General features: G+C 42.3%; 1 long non-coding RNA gene across 1 annotated transcript in view; it reads right to left on the reverse strand.

Moving 5' to 3' along the window:
• LOC131143104 (uncharacterized) overlaps positions 1-19,174 on the reverse strand; it is an 88,720-nt gene that overhangs the window by 13,569 nt on the left and 55,977 nt on the right. The gene's annotated exons all lie outside the window — the stretch shown is intronic.

Below are 19,174 nucleotides of genomic sequence, written 5' to 3' on the forward strand. Positions count from 1 at the left end.
CGTCTCTTCACGCCTCTGAACCCTGGACCAGAAAAAAATGTGGCTTGATGTAAAAGTGGCTTTATATAGCCATACAAACGATGACAAGGGCTTGATTATTAAAAATCAAAAGTGATCCCTAAAGCGTGGAAATGGTTTGGTCAGGCTCCTCCTCAAACTGTGATGGTACGTTGTTAAGAGAAGGCCTCTTTGTGGAGCTGAGCCCCGGGCTGGCCCATTGTACCCTGCACCCAGACAGCAGGCTCCAGACACAAACACACACATGCATTCTCCCATAGACAAACACAAGTTCAGCCATGATTTAACCAGGTAACACACACCACACCCCAACTTTTTTTTTTTTTTTTTTTTAAGAACGATATGAATTTTAAGCAACAAATACTGAGTCATGAGAAAAGTTGAGTGGGAGTCACTCGGAGTCCCTGCGCCTGCCGCCCTCTTTCTTGGCTGCGGTGATTGGAGTGAGAGGAAGGACAGCGGGTCTTTAGCGGGATAGAGAAGAGGAAGGAAAGGCAATCAGGCGACCTGAGCAAACACGTGGGGGTCTGCTCCGACCATTTACACACAGATGTGCACGCAGCTGAGGCCCGCCAGGAAGCAGGCGTCCACCGTTTCTCCCTCATCTCATCCCTTTTTTTTTCTTTATTTTTGTTTGTTTTGTTCGTGTTTTTAAACCCACTTCTCGTTTTGAACTATTTATTGGCAACTCTTCTGGGTTTCTCTATTTTGGTTGTTTTTTTTTCCCATTTGGAAGATTACAGTAAAATAACGGGCTGAAGAGATTTTGAGCAGAACCAACGATTAATGAGGCTGCTCGATGAGGGCCAATTAGAGGTCATCATCACAGAGTTCGCTGTGCCCTCACGCACCCAAGAGACAAAGCAACCGATTAAAGAGTTCAAACTAAAAGTTGACTATTACCTCTCCTTGAACTCTCCACCCTGCTCACATCTGCTGCAGAGGTTGATATGCCGGGGTTTCCCACAGGCTCGCTACGGAACAATTTGGAATAATGGCGAGCGAGGACACGGAAGATGCTGTTTTTGTTTACGTTTTTTTTTTTAAATGCACGCAGGTGTCACATGCATTACACTTTAACTTCATTCATTCATTCATTTTCTACCGCTTTTTCCTCACGAGGGTCGCAGGGGTGCTGGAGCCTATCCCAGCTGTCTTCGGGCGTGAGGCGGGGTACACCCTGGACTGGTGGCCAACCAATCACAGGGCACATATAGACAAACAACCATTCACACTCACATTCATACCTATGGACAATTTGGAGTCGCCAATTAACCTAGCATGTTTTTGGAATGTGGGAGGAAACCGGAGTACCCGGAGAAAACCCACGCATGCACGGGGAGAACATGCAAACTCCACACAGAGATGGCCGAGGGTGGAATTGAACTCAGGTCTCCTAGCTGTGAGTCTGCGCGCTAACCACATATAAATATGATTTATTATTATAATTTATAATTTATTATATATTATTTATATTAATATCAATAAGATATCATTAATAATAATATTATATTAATAATAATATATTATTAACAACAATAACAACAGTAATAATAACAATACATTTAATTTATAACACACTTTACATCAAATAAATGATCTCAAAGTGCACATATAGCAGACTGCATGACACTTTTACATGTAAAATGTGTGTAAAATATACGTGTAAAAATGGACCGTTACGTGTAAAACACTATATAGTCTGGCCCCCCCGCCCCCGTCAATTTTGTTAAATCATTGCGGCCCGCGAGTCAAAAAGTTTGCCCCCCCCCGGTCTAGAGTGATGATCTGTACTTATTTCATCTGTATTGAAAAAGTAGTTTATTTTCTGTTGGTTTCCACTCCAACAACCTCATTCCAACAACGGTATTTGTAGCGGTTAACAGTGTTATCTAGCTGGAATGGCTGCGTTCTCGCTTGTAAATCTCTTTCTTTGTCAGGATGCAACTGACAAGGACTCCTCCAGTCAGATTCCAGTGGGAATCCTGTCTGTTAAAAGGAAGTCCCCCCCCAGCTGAACCTTTACAGAGTGGCTATCGTCTTAGAAGGGACCATGGTGATGGATGAGCTTGCCAGTGTTCCTCAGGCCTTCTGTGTGAATTTTGGACTGATTTACGTCCCTGGACTTGGAATACCCCAAGCAGGTGATGCTCTACCGGGGTAAAAGTCAGGTAGCACAGATGCTCAAACATCAGCTTGTAGTGAACAGTGTTGCGAGTGCGACTTCCGCCATGTACTCGGACCCAGAGTGGTTGGCTGATACTAAGAGCTTCCAGGTGTACGTAAAGTAGAAAAACATTGACTCCAAATTGTCCATAGGTATGAATGTGAGTGTGAATGGTTGTTTGTCTATATGTGACCTGTGATTGGCTGGCGACCAGAAGACAGCTGGGATAGGCTCCAACATACCAACAAAAATGCTATGGCTCTCGGTCCTTCTGGTGCAACATCAAACCATCATTACAACACAACTTTAAGCCTCGCAAGCATGCTTTGGAATAAATACATTTTTAAAGCACACTATAGATTATTAATTCATCACACAGCAACTTACATGAACTGTCATTTTAATATTATTTGTTCATCTTTATCTTACTTTTTAATTATTTCATTTACTCATTATTCCACCCTCGGCCATCTCTGTGGCAAACTGTGGAGTTTGCATGTTCTCCCCGTGAATGCGTGGGTTTTCTCCGGGTACTCCGGTTTCCTCCCACACTCCAAAAACATGCTAGGTTAATTGACGACTCCAAATTGTCACAATTATGAATGTGAGTGTGAATGGTTGTTTGTCTATATGTGCCCTGTGATTGGCTGGCGACCAGTCCAGGGTGTACCCCCCGCCTCTCGCCCGAAGACAACTGGGATAGGCTCCAGCACCCCCGCGACCCTCGTGAGGAAAAGCGGCAGAAAATGAATGAATGAATGCACTTCCAATGCCGCTAGTCTTTCGATTGCCACTCGGATGTCGTCAGCTACCGGCGATATGTCACACACACCATTGAAGCGTCACCTTATTCGTATTAAGTCATGCCGCCAAGGTGAGGAACCGAACCAGTGGGCGGACCGGGAAAAAGGTGCTGCAACCCAAGAAGCCCCTGAAGAGCTAGCTCCTATTCCTGATGAGGCTGCATCTTCCGACCAGTATTCCGACAGCAATCGGAATACGCTTATTCATGCTGAATAACGGGGGAGGAGGGTTCGAGGTATATGGGTTATTTTCGTAACCCCTAACGCTAACCGGAAAAGACCACAGCCAAGCACGGCGTTGTGGGGGGGGGGGGGGGGGGGGGGGGGTGCAGCGCTCCACCGGGTGGTGTGCTGCTTCAGCCAGCGAGCCGGCTGGGCTTGGCTTGACTCCCGGAGCTGGAGAGGGGCGAAAGAGAGAGCCAGCGCTCTACAATGAGGCCCTCCAGAGGGGAGAAGGCAGCGGCCCCTACCAAAAATAATACAGCATTCTGCCAGAGCTGGCATCCCCTGAAGGAACACATCCACGGACCCGATGGATCATGCATGTGTACGGAACTGACTGAAGTGTGAGAACGTTGTGTTTTGGGGGCAATATTTCATTTCTTAGGTACGACATGACATGACAAAGTTAGTCCTGAGATGAATATATTAATAACATAAATGTCAGTCAGGATGCGCAAACACAGCTTGACTTTATAATATAATATAAGAATTTATGGTACTCATTCAGCAATTCTCTGCGGAGCAACAGATGACGTGAAGAATTCATCCTTACTTAACTCCTCATGAATTATGCGACAAAAAAAAAAAGAGCCATAAAAATGAGATGTTACTTATCTTTGTAATCAGTGGCCTTCTTCCACGGTACAGATGAAGTGGAGAGATCTCTAATGCATTGGAGGTGGGGGGGGCGGGGGGGGGTGAGCATGACGGCCACCTAGATCAGAGCAAAAGAAAGGTTTACGACTTCAACCTGGAACTGGATGTTTCGACTCATCCCGACTCCCTACCTCCCTCCCGTCATCCCGTTTGTTCTTAACAACCCCACCGTCACCACCGCTTATTCCCTGCATGTAATTCTTCATCTCTTTGTGTTCCTCCTCTGGAACTCCCACTCTTTCCTTGTCTCCTAGTCCCTAAGAGTATTTGTTTTTTCATGAAATTGAATTAGAGGAATCAAAAGGTATCCCAAGCATCCTTTCACTAAGTTGAGTTAGGGAGAGAGGGGCGCTTAAGATGAAAGGAAGTGGAGTGCAGTTCAGATTCAGGTCTTTGTGTGTGTGTGTTGCAATTTAGGGGGGTTGACCTTTGCTTGGGCCTAACTAAAAAAAAAAAAAAAAAAAAAAAAAGCATCACTTCTTCCTAAGACCCCCTTAGAAGGATATTAAAGTCGCAATGGAGGACAGTATTCAGATAATCCAAACAAGACTTGTTTTCCTGCCGTTTTTTTGTTTATTGACACTGCAAAAGCAGAACTTCTACTGAGGCTATGATGAAGCACTGACTAAGCTCTTAACTGTCTGAAGCGCAATAGCCACCAGTCATTGTGAACCTGCTGTAAAAGGCACCCAAATGTCAACTTCCTCATTTCCTGGATGAAGAGACAAGAGATATTAGTACCCCTCTCATTGTTCCTGATGGACGAAACTGGGCAGAGGCTTTTAACTAATATATTTTTACTTTTATTATGTTTTTATCTTTTTAGTCCCATTTTATGCTCTTAGTCTTCAGCTTTTAACTCCAGTGTTATGTTTTTATCTTTTTAGTCTTATTTTATGCTCTTAGTCTTCAGCTTTTAACTCCAGTGTTATGTTTTTATCTTTTTAGTCTTATTTTATGCTCTTAGTCTTCAGCTTTTAACTCCAGTGTTATGTTTTTATCTTTTTAGTCCTATTTTATGCTCTTAGTCTTCAGCTTTTAACTCCAGTGTTATGTTTTTATCTTTTTAGTCCTATTTTATGCTCTTAGTCTTCAGCTTTTAACTCCAGTGTTATGTTTTTATCTTTTTAGTCCTATTTTATGCTCCTGGTCTTCAGCTTTTAACTCCAGTGTTATGTTTTTATCTTTTTAGTCTTATTTTATGCTCTTAGTCTTCAGCTTTTAACTCCAGTGTTATGTTTTTATCTTTTTAGTCCTATTTTATGCTCTTAGTCTTCAGCTTTTAACTCCAGTGTTATGTTTTTATCTTTTTAGTCCTATTTTATGCTCTTAGTCTTCAGCTTTTAACTCCAGTGTTATGTTTTTATCTTTTTAGTCCCATGTTATGCTCTTAGTCTTCCGCTTTTAACTCCAGTGTTATGTTTTTATCTTTTTAGTCCTATTTTATGCTCCTGGTCTTCAGCTTTTAACTCCAGTGTTATGTTTTTATCTTTTTTGTCCTATTTTATGCTCTTAGTCTTCCGCTTTTAACTCCAGTGTTATGTTTTTATCTTTTTAGTCCTATTTTATGCTCTTAGTCTTCAGCTTTTAACTCCAGTGTTATGTTTTTATCTTTTTAGTCCTATTTTATGCTCTTAGTCTTCAGCTTTTAACTCCAGTGTTATGTTTTTATCTTTTTAGTCCCATTTTATGCTCTTAGTCTTCCGCTTTTAACTCCAGTGTTATGTTTTTATCTTTTTAGTCCCATTTTATGCTCTTAGTCTTCCGCTTTTAACTCCAGTGTTATGTTTTTATCTTTTTAGTCCCATTTTATGCTCTTAGTCTTCAGCTTTTAACTCCAGTGTTATGTTTTTATCTTTTTAGTCCCATTTTATGCTCTTAGTCTTCCGCTTTTAACTCCAGTGTTATGTTTTTATCTTTTTAGTCCCATTTTATGCTCTTAGTCTTCCGCTTTTAACTCCAGTGTTATGTTTTTATCTTTTTAGTCCTATTTTATGCTCCTGGTCTTCAGCTTTTAACTCCAGTGTTTCCTCAGGGGGGGGGTCCTCCACACGAGGGGCTGTGTCGGGTCTGCTGAGGGGGTGCCATCCTTGGGTCCCTTCGACCCTGTCTGGATTTGGATTTGGATATGGATTTGATCTAAAACACCTAATTAACACCTCACTATGGAAACCTTGCACCGCGCAGCGCTTAACAGTATTCAGATAGATCCACACAGCCGTGATGTCATGGACAAAAAGCCATGACAGTAAAAACTGACACTCAGAGAAGCCGAGCTGACAGCAGATAATCACTGATGACCTCTGTTGACAGGAAGCAACCGCATCCTGACCTGTCAGAAGAGCCAAATCTCACGGATCATCTCTCCGAATGTCAGAAATTACTTTGAAAAAGTCAAATGTGTTTGAGATCTTGCATCATTTCACCCATCTTTATCCAAAGTGGCCTTTTACATCTTTTCACAAATTCATGCCATCAACGCTATGACCTGCTTTTGTAGAAAAACATCATGTTCGACTCCGGGATATGGATTTTTAAAGCAATGTGACCAATTAGACAGAAAGGGGAACGAGCCATTCTGGTCTTTGGGTACAGCAGTTTGTGGTTACGTATGCGCCGCTTTAAATGAATTAAAAACTAACCTCGGTTTAAACTAGTTTCAGCAGCGCATAGTCATTTTCTACCGCTTATCCTCACGAGGGTCGTGGGGGTGCTGGAGCCTATCCTAGCTGTCTTCGAGCGAGAGGCGGGGTACACCCTGGACTGGTAGCCAGTCAATCACAGGGCACATATAGACAAACAACCATTCACACTCACATTCATACCTATGGACAATTTGGAGTTGCTAATTAACCTAGCATGTTTTTGGAATGTGGGAGGAAACCGGAGTACCCGGAGAAAACCCACGCATGCACGGGGAGAACATGCAAACTCCACACAGAGATGGCCGAGGGTGGAATTGAACTCGGGTCTCCAAGCTGTGAGGCCTGTGTACTAAGCACTCCCCTACTGTGCAGCCCAATCACAAAACCACATCCAATATTCCCATCCATCTATTTTCTATGCCACTTATCCTCACTAGGTTCACACAGGTATGCTGGAGACTATCCCAGCTGTCTTCGGGCAAGAAGCGGGGTACAACCTGGACTGGTGGCCAGCCAATCACAGGGCACATATAGACAAACAACCATTCACACTCACATTCATACCTATGGACAATTTGGAGTCGGCAATTAACCTAGCATGTTTTTTTTTAATGTGGGGAGGAAACTGGAGTACCCAGAGAAAACCCAGAGAATTGAACTCGGGTCTCCAAGCTGTGAGGCCTGTGTGCTAACCACTCATCCATCGTGCAGCCCCAGCCACAGCATGTGCCTCATTGTAAGGTACACTGAGCGCATAATTGCTTATTCATTAATTCTTTGCACTTCATGACGTCTCCCAAGTGTAACGTTTACGCTCTTCTGGTGGGAATACACCCAGGAAAGAAGAAAACCTCACTATGGAAGTGAAAATAAACATCGTAGCTCTGAGATCGGAGAAACAGACACCAATGTCGGCAGCCCTTTTTGGTATTGAACGGCCATCATTCTATGCGTTGTCAATAAAGTGTCAAATCAACTACAAGGTAGAGGTTGTGCACACAAAAAACATCTCCAGGCTCCCCACATCTTATCCCACAAAGGAGGCCCCTCTTCTTTCAGATGGGTCAGTGAGCATTCAGGGTGTCCACCTGGGACAGGTAGTATTCAGGATACATTGGATTATGCCGACCCACCCCCTGCTCACCTGCTCTACAACACAAATCCATCCCTGATGTCCGAGGACAAATGAGCCCATTCAGAGCAGAGAGCAAGTACAGTACTAATGTCTCGGAAAGCTCAGGGGACAAGGTGTCTGAACTCGCCATCCTCTTACGTGCCGGTATTATGTCCCCCCACTCTTTTCCACCCAAATCACTTTCACTGGGAGGTAACTGGAGAAAGGCATGAGTGGGTCCAGGACAGCTTGGCCGGCAGCCAGAAGAGAAGTGAGGAGGACCCTCCCCGGCATGGATGCTCTCCCACTAGGACGGGTGTTGAGACAGAGAATGGGATGACAGTTGACGCCCACAGAGATCTGCAGTTCTTACCGAGCTTGCGGGGGATTCAATGACACAGCATTTCTGTGGCTCTCCCAATGCCGTTTTTTTTAAAACGCTAGCTCCATTTATAAACCGGGTCAGCCAGAGGCTATGTTATTGGTGCTGCGTTCCACCATATTGCAAATACTGAATCCTACAAGTCATACACTGGATAGTAAAAATCAGCAATGACATAAGTCCATGTCCAAAATTGGAGTCACAACATAATGATAATCACAGGCAGAATGTCTCCACTGTCCCGCTCTTTTGCATGACTGATTGCTTTTTGATTTATTCGATTTATTCGATTTATTCCTCCACTCATTCATAGTAACAAACTTTAAAACTGTTGACATTAGCGGCTGGAATGGGTTTCCTTCATGACCTGTAGCCGCTTATCCTACGTACACTGAACTCAACACAAAGTAAAGTGACATGAACATTCATTCATTCATTTTCTACCGCTTTTCCTCATGAGGGTTGCGGGGGGTGCTGGAGCCTATCCCAGCTGTCTTCGGGCGAGAGGCTGGCTACACCCTGGACTGGTCGCCAGCCAATCACAGGGCACATATAGACAAACAACCATTCACACTCACATTCATACCTATGGACAATTTGGAGTCGCTAATTAACCTAGCATGCATGCACAGGGAGAACATGCAAACTCCACACAGAGATGGCCGAGGGTGGAATTGAACCCTGGTCCCCTAGCTGTGAGGTCTGCACGCTAACCACTAGACCACCGTGCCGCCGCTCAACAATTTTAAATTTTGAAAAAAAATTTAATATATATATATATATATATATATATATATATATATGTATAATGTTGGAACCGCCCCCGCCCTCTGATTGGAAGATTTCTGGGAACATGTGGATCTAAAAAGGTTGGGTAACGCTGATCTTAGGTATTTCGGAAAGAGGAACGAAAGACGATTATTGTTCCACTCGGGAAAAAAACTCCATATGACTGAGGCAAAACCTCCTCAGTTGTGTGTATATGTATATATATATATATATATATATATATATATATAAATAATGTTGGAACTGCCCCCGCCCTCCGAAGATTTCTGGGAACGCGTTAGTCAAAAAAGGTTGGGTAACGCTGATCTTAGGGATCTCGGAAAGAGAAATGAAAGACTATTATTCCACTTGAGAAAAACTCCATATGACTGATTGCCTTTTTGATTTATTCCTCCACTCATTCATAGTAACAAGCTTTAAAACTGTTGACATTAGCGTCTGGAATGGGTTTCCTTCATGACCTGTAGCCGCTCATCCTACAGACACTGAACTCAACACAAAGTAAAGTGACATGAACACATTAAAGCCATTGCGCATTAAGTCCTTCCATAGTACCTTTGCTGCCGGGAAGTAATACCACTCCTGTTATATGTTATATATACAAAAAAACATCGGAACCAATAGCCAACTTTTCATCTTTTCATTTTATAACGCAACCACAGCCTCTCAGAAATAAAGTTAAAGCAAACTTTTCCAAGACAGGCCAAAGTGTTGACAGTTTGTATTGAAATATAACAGTGGCTTTACTGTTCTGTGTGATATTCACTTAATACTTCTGATAAATGTGCACAGACACAAACACATCACATAATTGTTCATTTCTTTACCAAGAGGGCATTTCTTAACAAAGACGTTTTTATCCGCACTAGGAGACATCATTTGGTTCAGTCTCCAGCTTTACTTATGTGTTTGGTAAAACACAATCGGAGATACACAAACACACACTAGGAAGTTGGGACGCAGCGTTTTTAAAACAAAATCATCTAAAGGCAACCATTGGGAAAGCTTTAAGGTGCAATAATTTCACCTCATATTTGGCCTCAAATGCTGATAATGTGTGGCAATGCAAACAAAGCAATATTTGTTGGTGCATAACATACTGTCTTAGGTATATACATCATCAATAAGGCACATTAGATTGCTATAATGTTGGACTCGCCCCCGCCCTCCGAAGATTTCTGGGAACATGTTAGTCAAAAAAGGTTGGGTAACGCAGATTTCGGAAAGAGAAACAAAAAACGATTATTATTCCACTCGAGAAAAACTCCATATGACTGAGGCAAAACCTCCTCAGTTGTACCTCAACAATTTTAACTTTTGAAAAAATATATTATACATATATATGTATAATGTTGGAACCGCCCCCACCCTCTGAAGATTTCTGGGAACACATGGGTCAAAAAAGGTTGGGTAACACTGATCGAGGGCATCTGGGAGAGAGAAACGAAAAACGATTATTGTTCCACTCGAGAAAAACGCAATTTGACTGAGGCAAAACCTCCTCAGTTGTATATATATATATATATATATGTATAATGTTGGAACTGCCCCCGCCCTCCGAAGATTTCTGGGAACATGTAAGTCAAAAAAGGTTGGGTAACGCTGATCTTAGGTATCTCGGAAAGAGAAACGAAAGACGATTATTATTCCTCTTGGGAAAAACTCGACAAAAACTCGGCAAAACCTCCTCAGTTGTACCTCAACAATTTTAACTTTTGAAAAAAAATATTATATATATAAAGATTTCTGGGAACACATGGGTCAAAAAAAAGTTGGGTAACGCTGATCTGAGGTATCTCGGAAAGAGAAACGAAAGACGATTATTATTCCACTCGGGAAAAACTCGACTATGACTGAGTGACTGAGGCAAAACCTCCTCAGTTGTACCTCAACAATTTTAACTTTTGAAAAAATATTATATATATATATATATTTTTTTTTTATCCAAGCTTCAGAGTACATGTCCATACCAGCCAGCATTACAGAGTGGATGCAGAAATGTAGTGGCGACAGCAATTATCAGCGGCATCATGTGCATTTACACATGCACAGTAGGCCTATCAGTGGAGGATCGCTATGAAACGGCATTGTGCTCACTCATTGGCCCAGTGGGATGTTGCAACCCCAGCACCTCACCGGTCCTTATCTCCTCAGAGCAGACTGCAGCATGATATGCATCTGTCATATTTGTCGGAAAGAAAAGACACCGTGGTGAGAGAAAGATGAGTTAAAAAAAAAAAAATGGGCCGGTGAAATAAACCCACTTCCCTGTGGTTTCTGCATGACCGTCATCATTTGCTTGTTTGTATCGACTCAATGGTAGAAGAAAATGCTTCAGACCAACACGTCCACCACAGTTAGGGAAGAACATTTATTTGCAGTTATCGCACTACAATTGATCAGTTGAGTGCGCGTGTTTATGTTTATTCTGTTTGGGATTAAGAATAAAAGCCAATCAAAAGTGTCCTGTGAACCGTATGGCTCACTGTAATGACTTTAACAAAAAAAATATGTAAAAAAAAAAAAAAGAACTATGAAAGAGGACATTTCTTTTCTTGAAAGTAGCAACAAGGAAGAAGGGGAATACAACCAACTTGTATGCACACCTGAAACACAACCATCAGGTGCAGGGTGTAGTTTTCGGTTGTGGTTGTGTTGTCCATTTTATTTTCATTGGGGTTTTTTTTTTGTCTTTTTTGGTTTGTTTATTTAAAAGCTGTTGTTCCAATTACGATGTTAAATTCATTCATTCATTCATTTGTCATGCTGTCTTCGGGCAAGAGGCGGGGTACACCCTGGACTGGTGGACCAGCCAATCCTACCCCTCCATCTGGTACTTTTACAATCAGTAACATTTGTTCACTTCCTGCTTTCCTAATATAATTTCATTCATTCATTCATTCATTTTCGACTGCTTATCCTCACGGGGGTCGCGGGGAGTGCTGGAGCCTATCCCAGCTGTCTTTGGGCGAGAGGCGGGGTACACCCTGGACTGGTGGCCAGCCAATCACAGGGCACATATAGACAAACAACCATTCACACTCACATTCATACCTATGGACAATTTGGAGTCGCTAATTAACCTAGCATGTTTTTGGAATGTGGGAGGAAACCGGAGTACCCGGAGAAAACCCACGCATGCACGGGGAGAACATGCAAACTCCACACAGAGATAGCAGAGTGTGGAATTGAACCCTGGTCTCCTCGCTGTGAGGTCTGCGTGCTAACCACTTGAACACCGTGCAGCCCACATTGTTAAATTTCCTTGAGAAATTGAAGTTAATCAATTTTAATACAATGTACTGTGATTATTATACCATATAATTAATGTCTCAACATTTTTGTGAATTATATTGATTATTAACAATAATTTGTACACTATTATCATTCAGAAAAATATGTTATTACTGCGTACTGTTTCTTTTAATTATCACTGCAAAATAATCCCTAATTAGACCAAAGAAAGTCGCAAGAGACAGATAGCATGTTGGAAGACCTGGGTTCGAATCTCTGTTTGGCATATCTGTGTGGAGTTTGCATTTTCTCCTAGGTTAATTGTCCATAGGTATGAATGTGAGTGTGAATGGTTGTTTGTCTATATGTGCCCTGTGATTGGCTGGCAACCAGTCCAGGGTGTACCCTGTCTCTTGCCCAAAGACAGCTGGGATAGGCTCCAGCATACCCGCCACCCTAGTGAGGATAATGGATGATAATGGAATAATGGATATTTATAATGGAATAATGGATAATGGAAAATGGATGTATGGAGCTTATTGTCCATTGTTTAATCATTGCATTTTGTTGTACTAAAACAAGGCTTTTATAAAAAAAAGACTAAAATCGATATCCAGCATAAATTAGATCAGCATGTTAGCCCATCCCTCCCCAATATTTTCGGTTTCTTACGTGTCCCGTTGCCCCCCCGTCGCTATGGACTGACAGACATCTCACCACTATTATGACATCTTTATATGATTTTCTCTGACCTGAAGGTCAAGTGAGGTTGCCGATGTTAGTCTCATCCTACCCTGTGCTACATTTACAGGCTTTTAACCTGCCAATCCATCTTTAATTGGCGTCAAACACACACTCAAATACAGATATACACACACAGACGAACACACAGAGGAATTCATGTAAGAAAAAAACATCTAATCCAGCTTATCCACCCTGCCAGCCGAACAACTGGTGACACAGTTAATCACCAGCATAAAAGGTAAAGACAAGACCAAAATGATAGAATTATTCAATTTGCCCGTCTGATTAAAACATGCCAGCACAGTTATGCTTCAGTGGAGATCATCTTGAGAAAAAAAAAAAAAAGAGCACAAGAAAATTAATTTAAAAGTCAGTGATGTAAATGACTTCATTCAATTACAATGGTGCCAATAAAAATGGATGATAAAAGACATGTGCAAAAATCCTTGTATGCACACAAAGGAGAACTGAGGAATCAGGGATCCACTTTGAAACCCTTAGAAAAGGGCAAAACAGATCCCACCAAACAAGAGACACTTCATCCAAACAAGAGAAGTTTTTTTTTTTACTGTATATACATCTTCAGATATTTCACTTGAAGCTTTTTTAATTTTCATTAACTTGAAATATTGAACATGATTACTTAATTTTATAGTAAATACAAACTCTGGTTCAAAAATGTGTATTTTGCATGGTCTAATTTTGATTAAAGTTTGAAAAATGTCATCCAATACTTAATATAAGAAATATGATCTCAGGGAAGAACTACATTTGAAACACTTATATGCTAGGACTATGTTAAAAAGCCATAGCATTTCAGTATGTGGAATCAAACTATGGAATGGATTGAGTAAGGAAATCAAACAATGCACAACGATGAGCCAATTCAAGAAACAATACAAGCAGTTGATGTTTGCTAAATACAAGGATGAAGAGTCTTGAACCAGTCATGATGTGCTATATATATATATATATATATATATATATATATATAGACACTTACTATGGTACACATTATGTCATTGTATGGTCATATCACCTCATATTTTGGTATGTGAAAATATGAGGTGGCGGGACGGTGGACGAGTGGATAGCGCACAGACCTCGCAGGTAGGAGACCAGGGTTCAATTCCACCCTCGGCCATCTCTGTGTGGAGTTTGCATGTTCTCCCCGTGCATGCGTGGGTTTTCTCCGGGTACTCCGGTTTCCTCCCACATTCCAAAAACATGCTAGGTTAATTGGCGACTCCAAATTGTCCATAGGTATGAATGTGAGTGTGAATGGTTGTTTGTCTATATATGCCCTGTGATTGGCTGGCCACCAGTCCAGGGTGTACCACACCTCTCGCCCAAAGACAGCTGGGATAGGCTCCAGCAGTCCCCGCGACCCTCGTGAGGATAAGCGGTAGAAAATTATATTCGGAAAGCAGGAAGTGAACAAATGTAACAGTTACTGGTTGTAAAATTACCAGATGGAGGGGTAGGATTTAATAAGCTTTGCTTCTTCCTACTCCTTTTGGACATGTGGAACTGGGAACTGATTATGTGATGCATTCAATTGTAATCTGATGCATGTTCAAATGAAATAAAACCATTACCATTACATGAGGTCAGTATTCATCCTATATATGTAGATTTTATAACTTTGAACTCAACATGTACGCCACTTTGGGAACCCAGGTTCTACCGGAAGGGAAGAATGATCCAGCATTGCTTGCTGTATACATGCTCAACAGTCATCAATCCCAGTCGGACGTGATGGGAGCGAGGGTCCGAGCGTAGTGTGCTGAGACACTTTCGTAGACAGCTAAAAAAAAAAAAGCAAAAAAAGGCAGAATGGGACAAAGGGAAGGCAACTGGGAGAGGTACACTCTGATTTGTTTCCTTGGCAGGATGACAAAACTGCACGGAATGTTGTGGAAAGGGGAAAGAGAAGTGATCAAGAGCTCAAAAATGAAAAAGGGGGAAAAAATAGCTGACAGACGAGAGGAGGGGGGGTGGGGGGGCGCTTGTTGAATAAGACAGAACGGCAGTGCCTTCCATTGATTCATTTCCTCACTCCTACTCTATTAACATTCTTTCTTTCTCCTTCCTTGCTCTTTTGTTGCACAAGCATCAAGTCCATGCCCACGTTTCCTTTCTCCATTAGGCCTCCTTCTGGACTAATGACAGGAATACAGTAAGTACAACTGGCTTCTCTCTGACATCAGCCATGAATACGTTAAAATTGCAATTCATCTCGGCATCACAAACAAGTACGCACATACACATACGGACACACACACACACACAAAAGTGCAACTGGCTGCTGCTGTCAGACACATTTCACAGTGGCCTATCACACAGCCAAACACTGCCATACAGAGGGCGAAGGCAACACCCCCATTCCCCCCCCCAAAAAATAACAAAACAGACACACAGAAAAAGTGTCGACTAACACGCAAACTTTAACTGGAAGTGATAAAAATCTCCTATAAGAAAGGTTTTAAATACAACCTTTGCCGAGTGGCTAGGAAACCCGAGTTCAATTCCATTGTCGGTCATCTTTGTGTGGAGTTTGCATGTTCTCCCCGTGCATGTGTGGGTTTTCTCCGGGTACTCCGGTTTCTTCCCACATTCCAAAAACATGCTAGGTTAATTAGCGACTCCAAATTGTCCATAGGTATGAATGTGAGTGTGAATGGTTGTTTGTCTATACGTATGTGCCCTGTGATTGGCTGGCCACCAGTCCAGGGTGTACCCCGCCTAATAGGCCCAGAGACAGCTGGGATAGGCTCTAGCACTCCAGGATAAGCGGTAGAAAATGAATGAATGAAATTTAACAACAGTAATATAATAGATAGGCTGCATGGCGGTTGAGTGGTTAGCACATAGGCCTCACAGAGAGGAGACCTGAGTTCAATTCCACCCTCGGCCATCTCTGTGTGGAGTTTGCATGGTCTCCCCGTGCATGCGTGGGTTTTCTCCAGTTTCCTCCCACATTCCAAAAACATGCTAGGTTAATTGGCGACTCCAAGACCAGCAAGACCAGCTTATGTTGTGTCTGGAGACCAGCACACTAGCATGGAAACACAACATATGCTGGTCTTGCTGGTCTGGAGACCAGCATACTAGCACGGAAACACAACATATGCTAGTATGCTGGTCTGGAGACCAGCACACTAGCAAGACCAGCTTATGTTGTGTCTGGAGACCAGCACACTAGCATGGAAACACAACATATGTTGGTCTTGCTGGTCTGGAGACCAGCATACCAGTCCAAAAACACAACATAAGCTGGTCTTGCTGGTCATGCTGGTAGCTGGTCAAAGCTGTTTTTTTCAGCAGCGTTAACATTTTTGATCAAGAGTGTAAATAACCAAAATAGCACTTATAACTACCTACCAAAAATAAAATATTATCATATGTAGTTGTTTGCCCTAATCTTGTGTCCAAATAAATCCCTACAGCAATAATAATAAATAAAGATTACATAGGTGAATGTGTTCTTTGTGGTACTGAAAGTACAGTACATGGTCTAGCACGGGGATGGTGACTTCTTCGGCGGATTCAAAGCTCATGGACACAAAATGCTAGGAGAGGTCACGAGTCAACGACAATTATTCAACAGTTTGAACGTAGTTTGTCTTCATTATATGCCCGTCATGTGACAGCAGTCAGACAGAGTGCCCCCCCCCTCCATGGCTCCTCTTCACAATTCTGTAACTTCTCATGCCCGTCGCTCACCCCCGCCAACTCATCCTCTACTGGCGCCTGTACGGTTAGTTAGCGATTGCCACAGGACATCATGTGACAAACAAGCAAAGCAACACACAAATATGTTGCCCTGCTTCAACACACACTCACACACACACACACACACACACACATTCTCATACTCAACCCAGCACGGCACAAGCCTGCAAACCAGAAACACCAACACATTCATTCGTCATTCTTCCTTCCATTGACTTCTTTCATGTGGCCAACTTGAATGAGCAGTGGAGGACTCTAACAATACCATCCATTGTACCGCCAGTGTCGTCAATGTGTGTCCATGTGTCTGACTTGCAAAAGTGACCAGACACACCTTCAGGCAAAACGTTATCATTTACTTACCAGATAATACTCGTCCAAATTCAGGGGCCTGTTTTTTGTTTCTTTTTAAGTGACAAGTTAATTTAAGCCTTTACGAGACCATTTTTCCTCAATGTATATGGTTTGTCATTAATGATATAGTTACAATAATAATTCCTGGATAGGAGACAGTTCAGGGCTACACGTTCTTTGATTTACTAAGGGGAGGGGCGTCATAATATGTAGTATATATGTTGTAACAACAGGACACGTGTATAATAATATGTCTTAAATATCTTAATATGTTACCTACAGGATCTAACAACCTCTGGCAAGCATCCTAAGGATGAAATTCTAGATGGTTCCGCCCTCTACAAAATGTAGGAAGCCATTAGCAAAGCCCAATCATTAATTCAGAAAAGGGAGAAAATGAAAAGTTGAGCAAGAACAAAGGTTTTTCTTAATGTTCAGACAGATTTCCAATAATCTCCATTTTGCTTTTTCATATTTTAATAATAACTATAATGGTCTTAATTATTGACTAGGACTGACAGAGAAGCACTCGGTCATCAAGTCAGTGACAGGTTTTTAAGCATGTTAATTATTGTATAATGTTTTGTCATTATTATTGTTATTGGACAAATAATAATAATAATCATCATAATAATAGACATAATAATCAGCAAGTACGTACCTCGGCTCTTGGCATGGTTGGCATCATTCATTTAGACCAGGGGTGGGCAAACCTTTCACCTTTTAACTCGCATTGATTTAACAAAATTGGGGGTGGCAGGGGGGGGGGGGGGGGGTATATATTATATAGTCCACCTGGTATTATTGTACCTGTAAAAGTGTCATGCAATTTGCTATATGTGCACTTTGAGATCATTTATTTGATGTAAAGTGCGTTATAAATTAAAATTTATTATATTACATATTATTCATTTTCAACCGCTTATCCTCACGAGGGTCGCGGGGGTGCTGGAGCCTATCCCAGCGGGGTACACCCTGGACTGGTGGCCACAGCCAATCCCAGGGCACATATAGACAAACAACCATTCACACTCACATTCATACCTATGGACAATTTGGAGTCGCCAATTAACCTAGCATGTTTTTGGAATGTGGGAGGAAACTGGAGTACCCGGAGAAAACCCACACATGCACGGGGAGAACATGCAAACTCCACACAGAGATGACCGAGGGTGGAATTGAACCAGAACCAGCTGAACCAGAACCACAGCTGGCCTGGGAACGCCTTGGTGTCCTCCCGGTGGAGCTGGAGGAGGTGGCCGGGGACCGGGAAGTCTGGGCTTCCCTACTCAGACTGCTGCCCCTGCGACCCGGACTCGGATAAGCGGAGGAAAATGGATTAATGGATGGAATTGAACCCTGGTCTCCTGGCTGTGAGGTCTGCGCGCTAACCACACGACCGCCGGCGTTTTCAGTTTTCAAAAAAATACCATTTCAAGTCACCCAGAATGTTTCCGTGTGGATAAAAGGCTGAAACGCTAAAATACTTTCCATGTGGATACCCTCTCAGTGTACTTCTGTATGGTACTAAAAGGTACTATGGTACCAAACGTATTCCTTTTCCAGAAACGTCTTCTGCCGTGTTCTTTTCTCAACTCCCTCTTTCCTCTTCGGGGTACTGCACAGTCACCCCCAACGCTAATCCAGTTCAAATGTAAACAGACTTAAGTCTTCATTCCTCTCTTAAACCGTATCAAATGTATCAAAGCGGAGGCTCAGTCCTGTCCTTAGTTCCAGAGGGGTCAGGCCAAGGCCACGTAAGGCCACACACTCTGCTCAATTAGAAGAGACTGTCTGGCTTAACAAAGTGTGTGTTTTCTGGTCGTGAGTTAAAAAACGCTACATGAGCGTATCTGCACGTCTGCAACTCTGTGTGTACACAGCGCAATGTATAAGTGTGAAATCATATGAGTGTGTGTGACTGAATGTAAATGTTGCGATGCGCCGGGTTAATGGGTCACGTCATGGATATAAAAGGGAATGTGTACATAATTGTGTGAGTGTGTGTGTGGCTGCAGCAGAGACATGAAGTCTCAAAGCTCTCACACCCAGAAGGGGAAAATATGTGAAAGGTTGTCTGCAGGCTGAAGACAATAATACAGTCAGTGTCTGCAAAAACATTTCTTCTCTGGTTAAGTTCAACACCCTGGAGGAATCCTTCATGTCCTTGAAAAGTACATTTCTCTGAATATCCGTGTTTTTTTTTTTTTTCTTGTTGGACACAAAACATTCTCTCTCAGAATCATTAGAGAGAAATTTTGCAAGCTGGTTAAAAGGTTATTCCCCCTTCATCAAGTATTTTTTTTTTTT

The sequence above is a fragment of the Doryrhamphus excisus genome, linkage group LG11 (genome assembly GCF_037039965.1).
Source record: "Doryrhamphus excisus strain RoL-2023G ecotype Guam linkage group LG11, RoL_Dexc_Guam_v1.1, whole genome shotgun sequence".
Classification (NCBI taxonomy): domain Eukaryota; kingdom Metazoa; phylum Chordata; class Actinopteri; order Syngnathiformes; family Syngnathidae; genus Doryrhamphus; species Doryrhamphus excisus.